Consider the following 23,683-nt stretch of genomic DNA (forward strand, 5'->3'; position numbering starts at 1 on the left):
GTTTATGATGAAATGTAACTTACATATAAGTACGAGTATATGTATAGTTTTATTTCGAATTGTTCAAAAATAAACCAACAATGAAAATAATCTTACTTCTCAAAGGAATTACTCTTTGTTTCTGATATGTTTTATGTTTTGTTTTAAGTTATAAAAACATACCAGAGTTAAATTTCAAAAGACTTATAAAAGTCGTTACAGCAAGGTTACCTTTAGAACGATTGTTCCTCGGGAGCAGATAGTGTTTACAACCTTTTGTTAACTTTACTTTTGAAATACATGATTGTATTTCGTTTAAGTATAGGTACATTAGGTACATAGTAAATAGTTACATTACATAGTTCCATTAATTATGTTACAGATTTGAGATGACAATTGTCATATACATTTAATTATCATACGTTATGTTTGTTATACATCTAGACAAAATGTCTTCTACGATTTACAAAACAATTTATCAATGGTCTTATTTAAATAAAAACACAATATTTAAATCCTCAACCCAAGCTATGTGTAATATATTATTGTATTTTACGCTTTTAAAATATTTTTGTTGGCAACCCTACAATAATTAAACCGCAATTAAATACCCGATGCGTGAAGAACAAGTTTTGAATAAAAACAAAAGCAGATAAAGTTGTAAACTACCGTTACGTTATGCAATCAATTTAAAAAGTGCAGTCTTCTTTACATCTGGCGAGTGAACGAGGTGCTCTTTTTTTAACCGTTTAACCTCGATTTTTGTTCCCAGTATTGATCTTTCGATATCCTTTAATTAAGTACAGTTTTAATGGATGTTTGAGAATGAGTAGGCAGAATTACTTTACGTTAATTAAGTACTAATATTCTTCTGGTCATTTAGGAGTGACCTAATATTAGTATTCCGACATATATTATTATTCGACTTGTTACAACCGAAGTATCGTTTTATTTTTAAAGCAAACTTGCTTCTGTATACCCAATATCTCATTTCAGAAAGTTCCTAATTTTTTGTCGATCCAGTTTTGGAAACTTTCAAATGGGACTCCAAGGAAATTCGCCAAGTCTACCATATAGACTTTAGTTTTACTGGATTTCTATATACAGTAGTCAAACTTCAGTAGCTTCCTATTTTCCGGAGTAAATACACTGAGAGAAAATACAACCAGTTTTCATGTTCGTTCAACAAGTTTTTTGGTTAAAATAGCGCCTACGTGCTCTTTGGTTCAAACAACAAGCTACTTGTCATTTGAATCGGCAATATATTTGAATCAACAAGTCGATTTTATAAAAACAACCTGACACATATTGTTTTAAACATACGTTTGGCTGATTCGAACTGAAGTCGAACTTGTTAAATTCACAATGCAAATTTCTCTCAGTGTACGATCTCGCAGAACGTAAACCATTCAAATTACGTGTGTAAACAGACAATAAATTTTCCACAATTTGCCTGTAGCCGTGTGGTGCGATGAATCTATTCTACTAAGTAGTAGCTATTATGTAGATATTCCCAGAAACCAGCAATATTTTAAGTCATGTGCCGCGATTTTTTTTATATGGTTTTCTCATACGCGGATCCGCGTTCCTAGTTATCAACACATCTATCAACATGTAAATTTCCATAACATTTACCTTTGTTTAAAACCTGTAAAAAATCAGTAAATTTAACTTAACAAATGCATAGTCCAAGTTTATAAATTAAGTCTGGAAAGCAATGGGATATCCGAGTTTCACGGAAGGATTTAATTAGATGACCCGACCAAACCAGCAGAACAGCACTAAATCGATATATCTTTGATCGAGTAAAAAAACTCACATTCCATAAAAATGACAAGTAAACTCTCTGACATCATTAGAATAATATATGTATATCTTTGCAAAAGCAAATGCAAGCGACCCTTTGCGTCCATCAATTAGATGCGCCTTGAGATAGTAGAATTACTTAATAGTACGAGTAGAATAAATGGATTATTGTTTGATATCAATGTCGTCGCTTACGACTTTTTCTATTCGAGCATGCATGAACATGCCATGAGCGCACTAGACCGTGATTCTGTGCTCTGTTAAAACGGATTTAAAAAGTATAAGCGGGGAAACAGTGGAACGCGCATGGACAAATTCGAAATTCAAATTGAAAAGCGCCAGAATTATTCAACGGTCTCTGGATACAGTGCCTGCTCGGTGTTTTGATTCTATTACGATCCCTTTGCGGCAAGTTGTCTGTATCGTGTACGAGTGAGGTTATCTGTGAAATCACTGCTGTGATATTAGGATATGATATTTCTACCTCCACTAAAAAGATGTCTAATCTAATACGATGAATATCGTTTTTTAGTCCAGTGCGGTAACAATTTAGCCCGTTTAGAAGCATGGCAATCATACAATTGTATAAGTTTCACATCAGTAGGTATTTGTTTTTTTTTTTCAGTTGTAAATTAATGGGCCTAAAACATATCTCATTAGCGCTCATTGCTTCTACTTATCTTTACTACGCGTCACAACTGAGCTCGTCAAAAAATAATTTAACCACTCAGCGTAAAACATTTAAGATATCCATGAAACATTGCTCTCGCAACCCTGAGCGCGTAAACAAGTGGCTTCGAAACCAAATTATCATTGTCGCACTAATATGGAAAAGTGATAGCCAGTATAGCCACAGCGTTTGGTTGTCATAGCGCAATCGTTTGTCATCTCGACTAGGCACACTGAAAAGAAATTCGCACGGCATCAACGAGTCAGCCAAGATCAGCAGAGCGCGGCGCCCCCATTCAATCTCATTACGTTTGTCGCGTCTGCGACAAACTGTTCTGCTATCCGACTAGTTAGCCTAACTAGTTTATGTAACTCTAACTAGGTAGTTTTTTTACTAGACCACTCATCAGTAAATGTCATCGTGACAGGCCTATACGATAATCTCTCTTTAAAAGAAATTCGCACTTTATCAACGACTTCCAAAATTGGCCCTATTCAATCTCAAAACGTCTGCGACAAACTGTTCCCGTGCTATCTGGCTAGTCATTTTGACTAGTGTATACTAATAGTTTTTTTACTTGACTTCTGGGGCCTATTGCATAACAAGTTACAACTCATATTACAAGCGGTAGTCCCCCTCCAATTCATTTTATAAGAAAGAGAGTTCCACTTGTAATACAAGTTGTAAATTGTTATGCAATAGGCCCCTGTACGGGAGAGTTCACGAAGCATTTTACTTTTACAAAGCTTGAAAAAATATTGTTGCCTTCCAATTTTGCCGGCATATCAATATCCAAAAATCGACGCTTAAAAAAACTGATTCGCTTTAAATTAGGATGGATGGGATAGCAAAAATAAAACCATAAATATGCTGGCATGTTGTAATACGTTACCCGAACGCTTAAAAAAAAAGAAATTTATCCATAGTCCCGCTTGATAGGACATAAATTCAGCTTGCGGTTACATTCATTTGTTTCGTACGCTGGTCCGAATTTATTTATTATCTGAGAAATTTCTGATAACCTGTTGTAAAAATGTCTAACAATATCTTCAGGGCAAGGGTCTTAGAAAGTGTGTCAAGTACGAATCTTTGTTGCATTTTTTACGTAAATTGGAACAGATTTAATTATGACACAGAATGTTGACATCTCTTTTGACAAAAATGACAGTTCTGTGTCGGTCCGAATTAGCTTGATTTCGCCGGGTTTGAGGAAAGATAAAAATAAATCGAGTTATGTGTTGTTACGGCGGGTTAAGTAATAAGATGTGACTGTTTAATGTTTATTCATTGTTGAAATTACGTTACATTAACACATTTTCTTTCAAGTGCACGTTGTGAAAGCATTTGAATTGTCTTCGGAAATGAAGATTATCAAGCTTGAATATATTCTACATACATACATACATACATACGATTCAAAAGGGGTAAAGAGCACATGAAACTACTTTCAACTCTTGCATATAAGATTTTGCATATATTCTATTTAACCCATATCCCATAGTCGCCTTCTAATTAATAACCCATCACCACATAGGCACACATATATATTCTATGTTAATTAATAAAGGAAATTGTCCTTATGTTCTGATATATTAATTCAGTAATTTCGTCTGTGTCTCTTCGCCTTTTGGTTATATGTGAATAGATGGATAGTACTTGCAATCTAAATAAGAAACTAGTCCACTGACACAAGCATTTATATTTTCTAAAATAACCCACAAACAAGATGATTTGATAAAGATCTTAAGCTCGTCAGCTTATTATATTTAATAGTACAGAAAGGGTCTCATCCGATCAAATGTGATATAAAGGAGACATGTGCACTCAGAAAAGGCGGCTCGTTGCGTCGTTCAAAATGTCCCTACCCTTAGTCCGTTTTCACATTATCCGATCCGATATCGGATGTCGGGAGGATTTCAACGGATAAAATCCAAGATGGCGCCTGCAATGTATGGGATATCGGTCCTATATCCTATCACTTCTTTTGTAATCAAATTATACGCATACATAAGCTCAACATAGTTAAGTTAGTGTTAATTTCTCATGTAAGTGAATTGTAAATATTCTTATGAGAAAATAAACTTCTTTAAACCGATATCGGATCGGATAATGTGAAAACGCACAATACTCGTATTCGTGTTCATCCTTTGAGTGTTCAACATTAACACATTGACATAGAATTCTGTTGAAGTAATTCACGTATTTTTATTTTTATGTAATCTGCGTCATTATTGCTCAACGCTAATTACCTAATCCCGGGGCAAAAGCGCACGTTGACCTAATTTCTGCTTCGTCCATTAAATATTTAGGCAGAGTATTAACTAGCTGCGTAAATACCTATAATATTAAATGTAAGCCGATAACACAGCATTTCACTGGTTAAGGTGCCTACTGACTGTCATTTGCCCGGACGACGGTTACTTTACTTAAGCAGAAAGTGGCACCGCCTAATAACTGACAAGGCGTTGCCGTCCGGCTAACTGATAGTTAGAAGGTAAACTGGTAACATTTGTAACCGGGAAAAGATAACGCTTCACGCACCTAGCTAGCACACGCACATTTCTGTGTGTGCCTAAACCTCTAAACAGTGAAAATGTTTTCTTCCCTAAGCCCCTCAGACAATACCGTAAGCCTTAGCATGCGACACGCACAAAATAACAGAAGTCAGCGAGATTTTGTACCTACTAACTATAGTTAAAATACAAATAAGACTTCCTTGGACTTTTCTAGCTGAGGAAACGGTCAACGCGGTATTAAAGTCAAGAGAAAGAAGATCCTCTAATATTTCTTGGAACAGTTGCAATTCGTATGCAGAGGGCCGGCAACCAGGAACGACTTAATTAGATCGTCAATTTAACTTTCTATCATTCTAATATGCGAGAATCAGGGCTGATTTAGACGGTACGACATCTCGCATACGAGTTTCATTACAATTGGATGTATCAGTAGTCTGCAATGTATGTAAAATTGCAAGTAAAATCGCGAGCCGTCTAAATGAGCCTTAAATTTTAATTATCGCGATAGACCCTCATGTAAACGAGCGACACGCCTTTTCCCGAGCAACGATTACGACCATAATTTTATAATCCTCGTTCGCGGAAAGCCGTTTATTGATTAAATGTAGGTTAAACGCCATGTGCAGAAGTGTTGTTCGCGGTATTTCCAGACTGTTTATTTAATGAGAAAAACTGTTTATTTGATCGTAAAAGGTTTTGCGTGTGCGACGTATGTTCGGAGTTTGTAGATGAGCTGTTGAATGATGTACAAGTAGTTTCTTGTTTTGTTTTAAAGTTACTTCAGAAACAGTGTTGGAGAATGAATCATCTTCGCCCCGGGCTAAAGGAGCCGACCGACTGTAAGTTCCTTGTACGGAAACGAATTTCTAAATTCTAACTGACAGTTACGGTTCGGCGAATTGATAGGCAGTGGGACTCCTAATTTATAAGAAAACTTTGATACATTATTGCAAACTCGTAATAGCGTATTGTACATATGTGTACATATTACCATCCCTTTTAAGGCATGATAAAAAATTGCAGTGATTCAAGCACGTGCTTAGTTTGACACGCGATTAAATCACACAACCTTCGCAACCTCATATCTTACATAACCGCTGTACTGCAAAATAAACTTCAATGTGTTCAAAATAGAGTTAATACTTTTGCAAACACTGAGCGCGGCATGAGTTTAGGTAAACGTACTGTGTCGTAACAGTGCAAAGGTGTTATTACTCGTACCACAGAACCTGTTTATACTGATCTCTGTACACAGCATACATTTGGTGTCATACTCGAGACCAAAGTAAAACTGGTTTAAATAAGAATAGTGAGTCAGCTGATAGGTTGCGTAAGATTGCAACGCACGTGCGGTCTTATCGTGAAATGTAAACATTTGTAATTGGCGTGTTGCGAACCAGGTGGACCTTTGTCTTATAAGTTAGACTATTGGACTATTGAGAGTTGTTAAGATTTTGCACAAGGCCGTAGAAACCACCTGCAAAACGTGCTATAAGATTAATTGTGCAGAAATCCTACTGTAAAACTTTAGAGACAACATGCACCTATACATATAATTCGTAAAGTCGTCATCATCATACCAGCATAGCACAGAAGAGAGCCTATGCTCAGCAACGAAGGGTAATCGTTGCTGAGCATTAGGCTCTCTTTTAGTTGGTACGCCACCTATCTCGATCCTGAGCTAGTTTTACAATTCATACATTACTTTGATTTTAGTCTGTAAGTTTCCTTTATAGTAAGTTTAAACCACTGAACAGAATTTGACGCGATTTTCTATTGCATACTTGCATAGCCATATTTACTTACCACTTTTAAAAGGCAGGGAAAATAAGATAATTCAATCCACTCAATCAAATCAACGGGATACAGTATTAAAAAAAGTACTATATACTAAAGTTGTACACAAAGAATTCTAGGTTTACAATTATAGTACGCACTACACAGCCAGAGCTGTGAGAAAAGGCTCATTGTACAATACACGCAGTGTTTATGCATTTGATATAGATATCTACTATCTAGTGAGTTAAAGGTAGTTTCACTGCACACTACATTTTCAAGAGATTTTCTCACTCGATATACTCGTACTCAACAAAGAAGATCTCTCCGACCCAAAAACGCATACTAATTGAAAAAAGACAAATCGTGTTTCTCCGAAGATTCTGACTACGCTTTTCGTGTAAAATGTCGTCCTGCTTTCGGGTTCGCAGAATTCCGCAAAAATATTAATTATCCAAGGTATTATATATAAATATTAATTATCGCTACATTGGGGACGTAACCCACATCTGTCGTCTCTAACACAACTTTTTAGTTCGCCTAAGAAAATTCGCTGAAAAATACTTCTTATTACTTAAACTGTAAGGAAATAAGATATTTTGAATATTATCTAACCCTGACACAACGTTTTATTTCAATAAACAAATTCCTTTGGATAATAGTCCTAATTATATTTAAAAAAATAGCTATTAAGTCGTGCTGCAAAACGAAGGTTGTTTCGTTTTCGCGTTGCGGTTTTAATTTTCTTGACCTGGTTTTCTTTATTGAAATAAACAGTTTGCATAAGATTTAATTAGATTTAGTTGTAGATCCGCTTTTCGTCACGTTTTTCTGGAAAATGTAGTGTTGAATATTTTCAATTTGATACACTAAAGTTTCTGCTTGTGTTTGTGATTTGTCCGCGGACAGATACCCAGTGGACAAATTTGTGTCCATTTCTCGACACACATGGACGGATGTGTCCGAAAGGCACATCTGTCAGACAGATCCTACGGACAAATCCGTACGTGTATGGATAGCTAATCCTATAATAACAGAAAAAATTTAATTAAAATGCCATAGTCAATTCAAAGCGAAATTTTGAAATTGTACTTGTAACGCATTCTATGAATTCCATTCAACAAGAAAGTTACCTACATATCAATGAAACACACCTAAAATTACGTTTCTGCGAAAATGTGTTTGGCTGGAAAATCATAACAATAGAGTAAGCGAGGCTGCGGCAAAAATAGGCAAGGCAGAACCGGATTTTAAAACGATTTCTGTGTATCTAGAGAGTGGTAACATTAACCATACACCTCTACTGTTTTTAGGTTCCTGTTGATGAACTAATTAAGGACTGTATCGATAAGTATAAGGACAAAACAAACCTCGTCTAAATGTTGACATGTGCATAATTTTATATTATTATGTTCCGAGAGTATGATCTGAAGGTATTGGTAAGCACTATTTGATATAAGAAGGTCTAATTTTTATTTTATTTTAGAGACTTTATGGTACTTTCATTAAGGTCTAGCAAATAAATTTCGGACAACCCCTATCTGGCTTAATTTGAGAATATTTCAATGACTGTTTGCACGATTTCAACAAACAAAGGTTAATATGCTGCCAAAATATATTCTTTAAGAGTCCTCTTCATGGTTTTTCAATTGGGTACTTGCAGAATAAATGCGGTGAATTTATATAATTAAAAAAAACGCTATTTTGAGCAACGTTCCGGATTGTCGTAAATTTTTGATGCAAGCAGGATGAGAGAAACAGATAAAAAAATTAGCCATAGGCCAAAGTCTAATTGACATTCACGGTGTTTGAACAGTGCCTAAACGAAATCGATATAAACAGTGTGTGATAGTTAAATTCGACATCAAAGTCGGAGTTAGAGGAAGCACCATGCCACATTCTCTAAATGGCCGCCATACACAGATCCTGAACTTTATTTCTTAAAAATAACTATGGCTAGACTATGTCCAGATATTCTGCTTTGTGGATCATATGTCGTTGAGGTTCACACAGTACAATTTTTTTTCGCAATCGTATCGTTTTTTACGCACTTTGTGAATTTTCTAGTAGCATTTGTCCGGAATCGTAATTGTTACTCGGGAGGATTAAGTCAATACTGTCTAAACCACTTGCTTTACGTCGAGTTTCTAGGACAAAATGTGAACCTTATTATGTGCCTTATTAAGCCTATGTCTTGTTTTAAGAAAAAAATATAATAGCAAATAAATACGGCTACTCAAAGTTGTCCTCATACTTAACGATACAGTCTTTATCTTAACTGCCGACGCTTTATTTTGACGCATTTTCTTTGCATGAAAATTCATATTTTGCCAATAACTTGCATTGACTTAGTAATTTTACATATTATTATTTCATGTCGCACCATTTTCGATATTCAGACAGATACTAATCAAAAATGACTAACTTATTATATGTCATATTAAATTTCTGTCTCGATTTGTATTTCAACCTGGAACCTCAGTACGGTAATTTCCTCCATTTCTAATATTATGCCTATTACGAGGAACACCTGTTATTTATAGCTTTGAAAGTTGCGTATTAGCTTCTACCATGACGTTTAGACGTTTTCGAATAGTCGATAGCGTGATAATCACGGAAAATGACATCCAATTTGTACAGAGAGAGATACTGTAAACAGCGTCCCCTAACGGTTACTTGCACCAAAAATTTCATATATTTTCCTTGACTTTTACGATATCGAGTAGCGTATTTTCAACATTCAAAACCTGATAGTAGGGGTTCAAAATTATGCTCGTCTTAAATATAACCTGCGTAGAGTTTGTTTTAGTTGAAATCTGGATCATTGTTTACATTTTGTGTTTAATCAAAACAATAATTCTTGCTATCGCCGTGCCCACGTTTTCATTGAAACGTCGATTTCGTGTTTTTCCTGATTTGAGGAAAATGTGTTTTAAGAAAACGTTTTTGAGATTTTTAATAAAAGCAGAACATCCATACTAATATTATAAATGGAAAAGTGTGTGTGGCTGTTTTCTTGTCCGTCTTTCAGGGAAAAACGGAGCTATGGATTGTCGTGATTTTTTAAGTGGAGATAGTTGAAGGGATGGAGAGTGACAGGCAACTTTTTGTCTTTTTCTAACGCGAGCAAAGCCGCGGGCAAAAGCTAGTTATGTAATAAAGAGTGGATAGGAGAGACTTCTGGTTCTGACTGAAAAAAGTCCCTCTCCATAAATTGATTTATGATTCCTCTACATTTCACGTCTATTAGGCACATTTTTCCTTACTTACTCAGCTGGTTTGTGGTTAAATGATGTTTTTTTTTTTGAGCTATGACAGACGTCAGTAACTGCCAGCTGCTCCAGTCCAATCAGCTCAGTATGAGCGAGGTCTAAGAGCATAAGATTTTCACAAACATAGAATCTCTTGAAAATAGTATACTGGTCACGTGCTTAATTTCCTCACGTTCATCGGCATGTGCAGACCCTGTGACGTCAGGCCGAGACATAAATCCAGGCATTTCGGTGTGTGTTGTGACACGTCGCCGCCGGTGGCAAAACAAAACAATGTTGACAAACTTACACGGGAAGTAGTAATGAGTTCTAGACGAGGCATTGTTTTACGGTCAAGGGTGTAATATTCGCTTTAAGGCCGGGTCTTCAGTCCACTTCAAATTTCTGCAAGGATTATTCCGTAAAAGTCTTCTTCTTATACAGAAGGTACTAGATAGAAAATTTTCAGAATGTAAATCCAACATTTCAGTTAATGTAATGATGGTTATATATCAACTTTTTGATTTCCGTTCAGTTTTTCCGTTCCGCGAATTGGTTGGTCTTGGAGTCACCTGGCCACTTGGTAAGGAATCAAAAGTTTTAGAAATGTGACTCGTTTTTTGGCTCCAGTTGTAGGATAGGATGAGGAATCGTCGTATGGGTAACCCACTGACCCGATCTTCAGATATAGGTACCTGCTAAACCGACTTCATCGAAAAGTATTTAAGATTGTTTTACATTTATTTATATTTACATGCGGTAATACGGTTGTTACGACATATTTACATTGAAACAGTGCACCTTTGAACATTTTGGCAGATATACTTCTTTCAATTCGTATCGCAAAATAAGAACATGGCTAGACTGTATGCTAGTGAAATAAAGTCGAAATCAGTGTTTTTAAATAAATGATGTCAACTCCACCTGCAGACGTCATGTACTAGGAACAGGGGCGATTCCTCGAATGTCTTTCGATACGGTTTTTACGGATAATTAGTGCTCTGACGGGAAGATGACATTTTTTTGGCAAAAACTATCCGGTGACAACCTATCAACCTAATTGCCGAGAATATTGGACAAAATATTATATTACTTTTAATACTGGGGACGCTATTGCTATGTCTTGTATGGGAACCCTGCATTTTATGATTAAGCACTGAGACTTGGCACAGTTGTTCATTGGGTGGCCCTGAGTAGATAAAGATCGGGAGGCATCGAGAGCCCCCCTTAATTTAGGAGGGAGGAGGGGGGGAAGGCTGGCGTCTCCGTGCTTCCTTTGAAACCATATTTCTCTAAAACTATACAAAATAGGGCATGCGATATATCATTTTCGGATAAATGAAGGACGAGGAATTCATTTTTGGAACAAAAAAAATGTATTTTAGAACAAAAATACAAGATAAAATGGGAAAATCTGAAAACGATATTTTTTTTATACATATTATTGCACATTTTATGAAAACTGTAATGGTTTTTTCTAAATAAAAAATATTATTTAATAGCTACATTTATCTAGTTTTAGAAAATGTATAATTTGTTATAGAAATATATTATAAGACGAGTGATAAAAAATAATTTACATCGCCCGATAGGGTGATTTGAATGCTCATTTCAATAAGTTTTGTCAATGATTTCAGGTATAATCACTATTTTTAACACACGAAAGCCGTAATCATTGTATTTTATGGCTATTTTATTGATTAATGTACTTAAAATTAAAAAAATACAAAAATTAAAAAAAAAAAATGTGATAACTTTTTTAAAACATTATCCTATTTTGTTCTTTCTATACAATATATATCTAAAAGCAATAAATATTAATGAAAAGCCACATTTATGTAGTTTGTAAAAATATATAGTTTGTTATATAAATATATTACGAAACGCGAGATAAAAAATAATGAAAGTGACGTGGCATGGGCGATCTTGATGTACGGTACGGGTCAGCTTGTACTCAAAGCTCTCAAAAAGTTTAGTTATTTAGAGTATTTCAAATTAAACAACATACTCCTATATAGTCTGAATTTAACTATTATATTACATGAAATGATCGATTGATATGATAGGTCAGATATATACATCAGGGTGCGTAGCCGAATGGCACAAACGCTCACGAAACGCTCACGAAACGAAACGCTAGTAGATGTCTATCCCTGTCGCTCTTGCGAATTGGCGCGACAGAGCCGGACTACGTTTCGTTTTCGTTTGGCGTCGGAGAAATGCCATTCGGCTACGGGGCCTGATCTTAATACATCTTGTGAAATAGTAGTTATCTATATGATTTGCCTAATTTATGGATAATTCTTACTTGACATATTTATTATTCCAGATCTGCGTCCTGTACTTTGGTTAACGAGTGCCGAAAATAGTTATTAACCAAAAAAGACCGCCAAATTAACAGCATTTCACCGACAAAAGCTGCCTTGCACCATTTTTGTAAGGGTTATAGGTATATCAAGGCACACCTCGGACACTGGCGATCAAATATATGAACGAGGCGCGTTCCTAGCACACAGTCTAAGCTCGTGTAGGTGAACGCGTACTACGCTTGTATGAGTGGGATATGACAGGTCGACTGGTCGCGTTTTTGACAGGCGGTAACTGTGAGGTAACCGAGAGGGGGTGGGCGGCACTTTCAGCGGGGAGAAGGAGTGGCCATACTGTACGATAGTACTCTTTATTATACTGTGATCAAGGTGTCCATTTATGGGGTCAACTAAACCCAATTCAAAATTTGCCATTATTTGCTACTTGTGGCTGGACGAAAGTCTGTAACAATTGGTATTTGGGAGCCTACTTGCCCGCAACGTTGCCTGTTGCTGCAGAAACATGCCTCGAAATTGTCGGACGCAGGTGTAGAAAACAGTGCCGCGTAAGGTGCAATCGTAAAAAAAGACTTTTTAAATTTAATGTTCGGAGCTGATGTGCTTATGCAGTGGATGTTGTGATATAACTTGATCGCTGGGTGGAACACTACACGCAACTCTACTCCGAACCCGTTGGAATACATCAAGATGCAATTCTCTCATTACCAAAATTGCCCATATGGAGTGAACTTGATGTTATTCCTACCATTGCCGAGTTCCAATTCGCTGTCAACCAACTAAAGGTGGGTAAAAGCCCGGGTAGTGATGGTACTCTCGCTGAAATTGTTAAATTGAAATGTGTGGCTCCTTTCCTTTTCAATTTTTTCGTTAAGTGCTGGAACGAGGAATTTATACCCCAGGATATGCGCGATGCCAACATTATAACACTTTACAAAGGAAAGGGTGACCGCGGCAACTGTAACTCATACCGCGGTATCTCTTTGTTGAGCATTGTTGGTAAATTGCTAGGCCGTATCATCCTGGCCCGTCTACAGAAACTAGCAGATCGCGTGTATCCTGAGTCTCAGTGTGGTTTTCGTGCAAACCGCTCAACCACTGACATGATTTTCTCGTTGCGTCAGCTTCAAGAGAAATGTAGAGAGCAGAAAACTCCTTTTCTGGTTGCATTTGTCGACTTAAACAAAGCCTTTGATACGGTGAGTAGAGAAGGATTGTATGCAGTGCTACAAAGTATTGGCTGTCCTCAAAAACTCTTACCCTAATCCGACTCTTTCACCTGGGTATGAAAGGCTCTGTTGTATACAACCGTAACACGTCGGCTCCCTTTGAAATGCGTAGAGGAGTAAGGCAGGGCTGTGTGTTGGCGCCAACATTGTTTGGAATCTTTTTCTCCGTACTCCTGAAAGTTGCCTTTGGGAATACCACTCAAGGCATACATCTGCACACCAGGTCAGATGGTAAACTGTTTAACATTTCACTTTTAAAATCCAAAAAATACCGTGAGGATTTGTATGTTGACAGTTTGCTATTTGCTGACGACGCCGCCTTCGTTGCTACGTCACCGGAGGAGCTTCAGAGTATGGTAGATAAATTTAACGCAGCTTGCAAATTGTTTTCCATGTCGATAAATGCCAAAAAAACTGTCGTCATGGCACAAGGCATGAATCGAGACCCAACAATACAGTTGGATGATCTGCCTCTGGAAGTTGTAGAAAATTTCTGTTACCTAGGATCAACCGTGGCCAATAATCTCTCGCTGGACGCGGAGATTAATATTCGCATCGGCAAGGCATCCACTATGTTTGGGAGGCTCTGTGCAAGAGTATGGGACAATAAACATCTAACCATGAATACAAAAATGATTGTTTACCAGACATGTATCTTGTCCATACTCTTGTACGGTGCTGAGACTTGGACGTCGTATGCCAAGCAGGAACGGAAATTGAACAACTTTCACATGCGTTGCCTGCGGAGAATCATGAACATCACGTGGAAGGATCGAGTCACAAACGAGAGGGTACTTAGCATCGCACGTTTACCTAGTATTACAGCAGTCTTGAAACAGAGACGGCTACGCTGGTTGGGGCACGTGCACAGGATGGAGCCCTCTCGTTTGCCACGTAAGACTCTCCTGAGCGAAGTAGCGTATGCTAAACGATCGGTTGGGCGACCCATGCTTCGTTTTAAGGACAGTGCGAAGCGTGATATGTTGTCCTTCCGGATCAATCCTATCGACTGGGAAATGGAGGCTGAGGACCGCGACCACTGGAGGAAGACCCTGGGTGAAGGAGTAGTTGCACACGACCAAGCATGGTTTGACCTTCTTCACTCTAGGCGAGAATTAAGACACCAGCGCGCTAACCAACCTATGTCACTGGACACGGCCACATTCTCCTGTCAGCTTTGCGGTCGCGGCTGCCGCTCTCGCATTGGGCTCACTAGCCACTTGCGGAAGTGCCGCAATCTAATGGACGCTGCTTAACCCATCATATTATTGATGTTGTAGGCCATTGATGAAATCTAATAAGGGCGATAAATGAAACCAGGCATACAATTCAATATTGTTATCATCAATTAAGAGTTGTTTTTGAGTTAGTCTTAACTTTCACCCTATAATTAATTTTTGAAAAAAATCCAAGCAGCAATGTACTGTAAACGTGGCTGCAATGACAATCAATGACAACTGTCAACGAGCGTTTAACGCGAGTGTGTTTGCATTACGTTGCGGGCCGAATTAATTTGTATGGATAAAAAAATATTTCAATTTTAAGTAAAAGTTATTTCATTCTATTTTTTATGTCCTATACTCACCACCGTTAAGAGGTTCGCCCGTATTAGGTTTACACCCTGTATACATAATTAAATTCAGACTATTCATGTTGTTTTATTTGAATAACTCAAAATAGCTACACTTTTTGAGAGCCTTGAGTACCTACTAGCCCCGATACACATGTTTTCGTCTAGTCAGACCATTTTTTGAGGTTCTCCTTTGTACAAAAGGAATGTCTTAGTTCAAAAATCATTAATGTTTAATGCTAATACGAATCTAGTTTATTTTTTATGGCACTATTGCGCAATAACTAACTATCATTGATACCTACTGAAAGGAAGAATATGACGATTTTTATTTTATCTTTTATGGATGGGTAAAACCGATTTAAGGAGGCCCAAAGGAAGTAACTAAATTCTGCTAGTAAACTAAAAAATCTTCAAGCCTATGCATGCAGAACTGCTTCAGGAGAGGAGAACGTGATTAAGACATTTTTTTTGCAATATAAGTCACATGCAATTTTATTTTACAATCAAAATAAACTATATTATAGGACTTTTACAATTTTCTGTACTGGGTCGTGATATACCTACATGTGTAAACGTTATTAGAATAAGTATATTTCTGTATTACTAGACGAACTCCACTGCATAGCAGGTAGTACCTTTACCTCACCTCATCGAATAATGCAAGCTGACCCGTACATTAAAATTTTCATTTTCATTATTTTTTATCTCGCGTTTCGTAATATATTTATGTAACAAACTATATATTTTTATAAACTGCATAAATGTGGCTTTTTATTGATATTCATTGCTTTTAGATATATATCGTGTAGAAAGAAATAAATAGGATAATGTTAAAAAAAAATTATCACATTTTTAATGTTTTTTAAAATTTTTGTATTTTTTTTATTTTAAGTACATTAATCACTAAAATAGCCATAAACTACAATGATTACGGCTTTCGTGTGTTAAAAATAGTGATTATACCTGAAATCATTGACAAAACTTATTGAAATGAGCATTCAAATCACCCTATCGGGCGATGTAAATTATTTTTTATCACTCGTCCTATAATATATTTCTATAACAAATTATACATTTTCTAAAACTAGTTAAATGTAGCTATTAAATAATATTTTTTATTTAGAAAAAACCATTACAGTTTTCATAAAATGTGCAATAATATGTATAAAAAAAAATCTCGTTTTCAGATTTTCCCATTTTATTTTGTATTTTTATTCTAAAATACATTTTTTTGTTCCAAAAATGAATTCCTCGTCCTTCATTTATCCGAAAATGATATATCGCATGCCCTATTTTGTATAGTTTTAGAGAAATATGGTTTCAAAGGAAGCGCGGCGGCGCCAGCCTTCCCCCTCTTCCCTCCTAAATTAAGGGGGGCTCTCAATGCCTCCCGATCTTTATCTACTCAGGGCCACCCAAGGAACAACCTGTGCCAAGTCTCAGTGCTTAATCATAAAATGCAGGGTGTTGTGCAATAGCGTCCCCAGTATTAAATACTGCGCATTATGGAAACATATGAAGAGGTTGTTTAAAAATTAAATGTAATTAAGGAAATAATGACAACCTTAATTTATGAGGATTTGTTTGAACAACTAAATGAGTCCTATACAGTTGATTGAATATGATTATCATACCCCGTAATCGAACCGGCAAATCTGTAGCAGATGTACGTCAGGGTTGTCACTACCTATGTATGTACTTGTACTACGAATGTTCAATAACACACATGTTATTGAACATATCTTTATTAACTAAACATCTTATTTACCTCCACAGAATTTTGAAATAAACTATGCTTCTGTATAATTACGTCCTTATCCATGAATGTAATGTATGAAAGGCACCATCGTGAATTATATTTAAGTTGTGATCCATCTGAACCTTCTTCTCTATTGTATATAGTCACTCCATGTTTCCACTTCATACACTGAGAGAAAATACAACCAGTTTTCATGTTCGTTCAACTAGTTTTTTGGTTAAAATAGCGCCTACGTGCTCTTTGGTTCAAATAACAAGCTACTTGTCATTTGAATCGGCAATATATTTGAATCATCAAGTCGAAAATGCGTGCTCTTATGAATAAAATAACATACACATTTAAACGCATTTAACATTGATGACATTGACATATTAATAATCTATTTTCTTTGATAGAAAATCAAACAAGGTTTTATCTAAAGAGGGTCAGTAAGGTTATTTTTACTTATCATATCATTATTAGTACTTATCAATCATACGTGCAGTATGCAGTAGAGTAAAGAAATTATTCATCGTGATCGCCAACCCTGACATCAAACTGTCAAATGCTATGGTTTTGCTACATCCGTTACGAGGTATGATGATTATCTCGGAAATGACAAGTTCGTTTGTGTTTACTGAAAACTTTTAAACGCATGTTCGACATTTCTGTCAGTCAAAAAGGGAGGTTGAAATGGTTGTTAAAAAGTCTGAAAATCACATAAGTCTTTTAAAACTATGATATGCAACTATTATCCGTCATCGGAATCCTCACTATTTCTAACTGACGTTTATCTGGCTGGGCCTCCCCGCATAGTTCGCTGCAACAATTATGCAGTAACTAAATGTATTGTTTTACTATGTATTTTACACATCATCAAACTAAAATCACGTAGTAGTTATTGTGGCCTATCCTGCCTCAACAATTTGATTTTATTTCGATACTACAACGTTGAGTCAACTGGTGCCACTGCACCAATTATTGTGAGCCCCTGATCTACTCGTAATTTGTCTCCAACTCCTCACCTCAGAACATTCAGGAGTCATTTCATAAAGCATCTCGCTTGCTCTTAATGGTATAGGTACATATTTAAGCATGATATGCCTGACGACCATGCAGTGGCAGATTTATGAGATTTACAATCTGACCCATGAATCTGAACCTGACTGCTGTTCTTTCAAAGCTGACGTCCACTTTGCTCGCCGAATGGAACCTCAATAATTCTCTTTTTAGATTTAGCGTCCATTGGCAACGACGCGTCGAAGCGAATTCAAGATTGTAACATATCAAATTTTCAAAAACAGAATGAGCCTAGTAAGTACGTTGGGTCATTGCCAGAGTTGGCGCTTCTGAGAACCGGAATTTGGGACGATTTTTCACCCATTTACTTTGACAAGTTGTCTCGACGATTATCTTCCGATTTTCTTCATTAACAATGATACTCAGAATTTTATTGGGACTTGTTGCTTTCAATACGTTATGGAACTTGTAATTTTTTTCCGCTGAAATGAATTTTTGGACTTGAGGTCTTGAATTCAAAAATGTACCTTAAGTAAACATTTAAATACTGACAGGTTACATACATTAATAGACCTGTAGGCAACCTTTGTGTCTATTAGTCTGGTAAAAAAAGGAAATAATCCTTTGCCGTTGTAAAGTTTTCGTGTCTTACATTTTCGTTTCGTGGTAATGATCCAATTTCTAGGAACTCCACAAATTATTTAAAAAAAAGAATAAATGGTTACATAAATGTGAAAACAAGCCCTCGCCACTGGCCATAAAAATGATCTACTGCACTGCTTCGTCGTACCAATATAATCCTACACTTCAGTCTACTTCTCTTACGGTGTAGTAAAGGCTATAGTTGATTGATTCGAAAATTCCACGTAGCGTGGTTTGTGAGATGACAAAAATGCTTATGGATTTCAATTTAATTTTATTACCGGGAAGTGAGACAAATTATTGATAAGTTTAAATGTCCCATTCTTTATACGCTACTTTCAATTAGCCCTATACAATTAACGGGATTGGTTGAGAAAATGGGAGAACTGATACTGTCACAAATATTACCGATTTCTGAATTTTGACTGCGCGTTTCGGAATGATATGATATATTTATAATGAAGATTATAAATAAATAAATACATAATAAATAATTAATGATCTCGTAATCGTTTCTCGTAACAAATTAAATGTCACTTAGGGCCACTTGTATCACCCGCTTAACTCAAGGTTAGTGGGCTGTCAACTGTCAAATCCATAATTCCATACTAATATTATAAATGGGAAAGTGTGTGTGTCTGTTTGTTTGTGCGTCCTTCACGGCAAAACGGAGCGAAGAATTGTCGTGATTTTTTAAGTGGAAATAGTTGAAGGGATGGAGAGTGACATAGGCTACTTTTTGTCTCTTTCTAACGCGAGCGAAGCCGCGGGCAAAAGCTAGTAACCTCGAGGTTAACCCTCCATTTTCGGTGGTGTATGTGATCCTTACAGATACAGATATTATCGAAGTGAAGGGAACACAAAACGGGAGCAATCGAAATTCGTCTTATTACATTGGAGTAAAGCGTCTCTCTTGAGGTCCAGAGCAGACTGGGAAAATGGCAAGAAAGACTGGAAAGTGTGGGACTGAAAATCAGTAGAACCAAAACTGAACATATGTTCTGCGATTTCGGTGGTCTATCCAGTTTTTCCCCTATTGCCTTAGATGGTGTATACCTACCAGTCTGCTCCGACTTCCGGTACCTTGGGTCATTATTCCAAAATGACGGAAGCATCGACCGTGACGTGAATAACAGAATAAATGCGGGATGGATGAAATGGCGACAGGTCTCAGGGACAACATGCGATCGACGGATGCCCCTTAAACTTAAGGGGAAAATCTACAAGACGATTGTGAGGCCTGTTGTATTGTATGGATCTGAATGCTGGGCGACAAAGGTGGAGGATGAAAGGAGAGTGCACGTAGCGGAAATGAGAATATTGAGATGGATGTGTGGAGTGACCAGAATGGATCGGATCAGGAATGAGTATATTAGGGGAAGTTTGAAAGTTGCGCCTATAACGGAAAAGATGAGGAGTGGCAGGTTGGCGTGGTACGGCCATGTAATGAGGAGGGATGAATGTCATATAGGCAAAAGAATGTTGGAGATGAAGGTTGATGGATGGAGAGGGAGGGGTAAACCCAAACAACGCTGGATGGATTGTGTGAAAGAGGATATGAGGAAGAAAGATGTGAGTGTTGAGATGACGAAAGATAGAGGAGAATGGAAGAGGAAGACGTGTTGTACCGACCCCACATAACGTGGGATAAGGGTAGGAGGAAGAAGAAGACATTGGAGTAAAGCGGAAAAACGTAACATATCTTCAACATCGACTGTACCTGTAAAATGTACTGCTCAAAAATCATAACTATGAACTGCACATTAACGGTCCGACACGAGGTGAATCATGTCTCGATCAAATAGCGAGTAATATAAAGAAAATAACTTCTGAAATCCTTCCACTCGCACTTTCAGACCACGAAACGGCACAACTCGTCACGTTTCCTGTAAAAACGGTACTTAAGACCATACCATACTACATAAAAAAGAGAGACTACAGTAAAGAAAATTTGTTTAAATTCCAAAATTGCTTAGCTGCATTGTCTTTCTCTGATGTACTCAGTGCAGAAGAAACTAACGTAGCGTTTAATGAATTTCACGAAATACTGTGCTTATTTAATGAATTATGCTTCCCGTATGTTCGTATAAAAGTCAATAAATCTCTCAACAACAACAAATGGCTAACAAAGGGATTACGACGAGCATGTATTCATAAAAGAACATTATATTTAAAGTATAAACAAGACATGACAAACAAGTCTATGAATAAACACAATTATACTAGATATACGAAACTTTTGAGGAAATGTATATATAAAGCAAAACAAATACATAATACGAGAACTATCACACAGGCCAAAAATAAATCCAGAGCCACTTGGCAAATTATTAACGGCCCAACTCTCATACAACCTAACACCATATCTAGTATTACTAATGTTCGAGGAACTTATTCTGATCCCACCACTATAGCAGAACTTTTTAATGATTTTTTCTTAAACATAGCCAATCAAATTAATGATAACGAAGTAGACAAATATTCATCAGTACCATTTAATTCAAAAACAATTTTTCTTAACCCGTGTGATGAAACAGAAATTTTCAAAATTATTTTGTCTTTAAACAACAGTCTTGCAGTGGGCTCCGATGGTCTAAGTACCAAAGTCATAAAGCTCTGCGCAAAATATATCAGTAAACCTTTAGCACATATAATAAATCTATCCTTTAACCAAGGCATTTTCCCTCAGAATCTCAAGTTATCAATAGTTAAACCGATATATAAAAAAGAGGACAAAAGCCAGATGAATAATTATCGGCCCATCACTTTAACGCCAATTATCTCTAAAGTTATAGAGAAAGCCATGCATAGTCGCTTATCGTCTTTCCTAAACTGCATTTTAAACAAAAATCAATATGGCTTCCGGAAGGGCAGCTCAACAACACTAGCCTGTTTTAATCTCATAAAACTTGTGACAGATTCAATAAACGACAAAATACCAGTAGCAGCTATTTTCCTGGACTTGAGCAAGGCTTTCGATTTTGTTCACCATTCGATCCTTTTAAATAAAATAGAAAAATATGGTGTTAGAGGGAATGCCCACAGATGGATTGAAAGCTACCTTACAGATCGCAAGCAATGTACAGAAATACAGACTATTGAAAATGGAGAACTTATAACTAAGAGATCACATTATAGTCCCAACATATGCGGTGTGCCACAGGGGAGTATTTTAGGGCCCCTTTTCTTTATTCTTTATATAAATGACATGCCACTACATATTAATCAAAATTGCATCATGTTTGCCGATGATACGACTCTAATAATTAAATCAGATGACAGCAATAATTTTAACAATGACATTAATAAAACTCTGGCAGACATCATTGACTGGCTACACATGAATAAATTAAGAATAAATATAAACAAGACTAATTTCATGCAATTTAGGACATACAAAAATACTGACATTAATCTTAATATAAATTACAAGAGTTACCAATTAGAAGAAGTAGAAACAACAAAATTTCTTGGAATAATTATTGACAAATTTTGTAGCTGGAAAGACCATATTGCATCTTTGTGTGAAAGGCTAGAGAAGTTTGTTTTTGCATTAAGGAAATTAAGCAGAACCTCATCTAGAGACTTAGCACTAACTGCTTATCACGGGCACGTGTCATCTTTACTTAGCTACGGCTTGATTATTTGGGGCAATTCCGTAGATGTGAATGATGCATTTTTACTACAAAAAAAATGTGTACGAGCCGTTTGTAACACTCACTACTTAGAGCCATGTAGACCTTTATTTAAAGAAATAAAAGTATTGCCACTTCCATGCTTGTACATCAAACAGATGTGTATGTTTGTAAGAGAACATCCTGAATTTTTTGAAAAGCAAAGTACATTCTATCCTAGATCTACCAGAAATAAAGATAAACTATTCCTACCGTATTCTAGAGTAAAGCTTCACAAAAATAACTCGTTCTGTATGGCAATTCAAATTTATAACCAGCTGCCTAAATCGATCTTAGAATGTCCTACAGATCGTTTTAAGAAATCACTTACGGAATGGCTACTAGACAAATGTTTTTACTCGGTAAAAGAATATTTAAGTTACCAAGATCTCAATTTAATGTAAATCCTGAAATTAAGTAATTTATCTATGCCTATATTTGACATCTTAGCTGTGTAATTTATAAAATGTAATAAATTGACTCAATCCTTGTGTTTATTTGTAATGAATTATTGTGTAGCAAATTATATTGACATTATATTGTACATACTTGTAAATAATTGTTAAATATTGCATGCCTTGCTTGGTAGAACATAAGAACTGCTATTCAATGTTATCATCTTATGTAATCTCACTATGTTCTTGCAATAAACTATTGACTTTGACTTTGACTTTGACTTTGACTTTGTAATGTTTTCAGTAAACGTACTCGTACTTATTACGTCAATTACGCGTACTAGCCCAGGTGCGTTTTTATATATTAACAAGTTCGATCTATTTCGATGTTTACTCGGAAGTGTGGTTTATATAAAGTGACCTCAATATAAACCACTGTTACATCGTTAAACCAGTTGTGCTAAAACTTTATATTTCTGCTAATCCTACTTGAGTTTACACCACAACTATTATGACAAGTTTAAATGCCCAAAATTAATACATTCTTTTGATGTATGTAATATTTATTACGATTAAAATCGCGCTAAACACATGGAAATCTCACAAACATCTGTACCAAGTAAATCAAAACAAATGTTAGGGCTATTAAAGTAAATATTTAATCAGCATCAAACGGAATGTTTCGAAAACAATATATTCAGATGGGCCCATTCTCTCGCACATCATTAATTGTTATAAATATGAGAAATATGTTAGCAAACGTTATCTTTCAAAATATTTGTAGATAAACATTCGAATGAGAAAAATTCGTAAGGTCAGCTATATTTGTAGCATTAATAAATACGTGTAACTACGCCAAAGGGCGTCGGATAAATTTTTTTTTTTCACGATTTCCGAGCCTTTTCAGTGACACCGTTTGTCACGACTGTTTGTAGAACGAATTTTCTTTTGATATTGGCTTTTCTAATTTTTGTATTCGTTACTTTCCCTTTATTTACTTTTTTATATTATGTTGTGCATATTTTTGACGTTCTCGTAATTGCTTAAGCTGATATGATGAATTATGATAATATTAGGTCTGGACCTATTT

At 36.2% G+C, this 23,683-nt stretch overlaps 1 protein-coding gene across 1 annotated transcript in view; it reads left to right on the top strand.

The window, feature by feature from the left end:
- The window catches only part of LOC125237323 (dual specificity tyrosine-phosphorylation-regulated kinase 2), a 245,493-nt gene that overhangs the window by 206,074 nt on the left and 15,736 nt on the right, over positions 1-23,683 (top strand). The gene's annotated exons all lie outside the window — the stretch shown is intronic.

Source organism: Leguminivora glycinivorella, chromosome 21, assembly GCF_023078275.1.
Source record: "Leguminivora glycinivorella isolate SPB_JAAS2020 chromosome 21, LegGlyc_1.1, whole genome shotgun sequence".
Classification (NCBI taxonomy): Eukaryota; Metazoa; Arthropoda; class Insecta; order Lepidoptera; family Tortricidae; genus Leguminivora; species Leguminivora glycinivorella.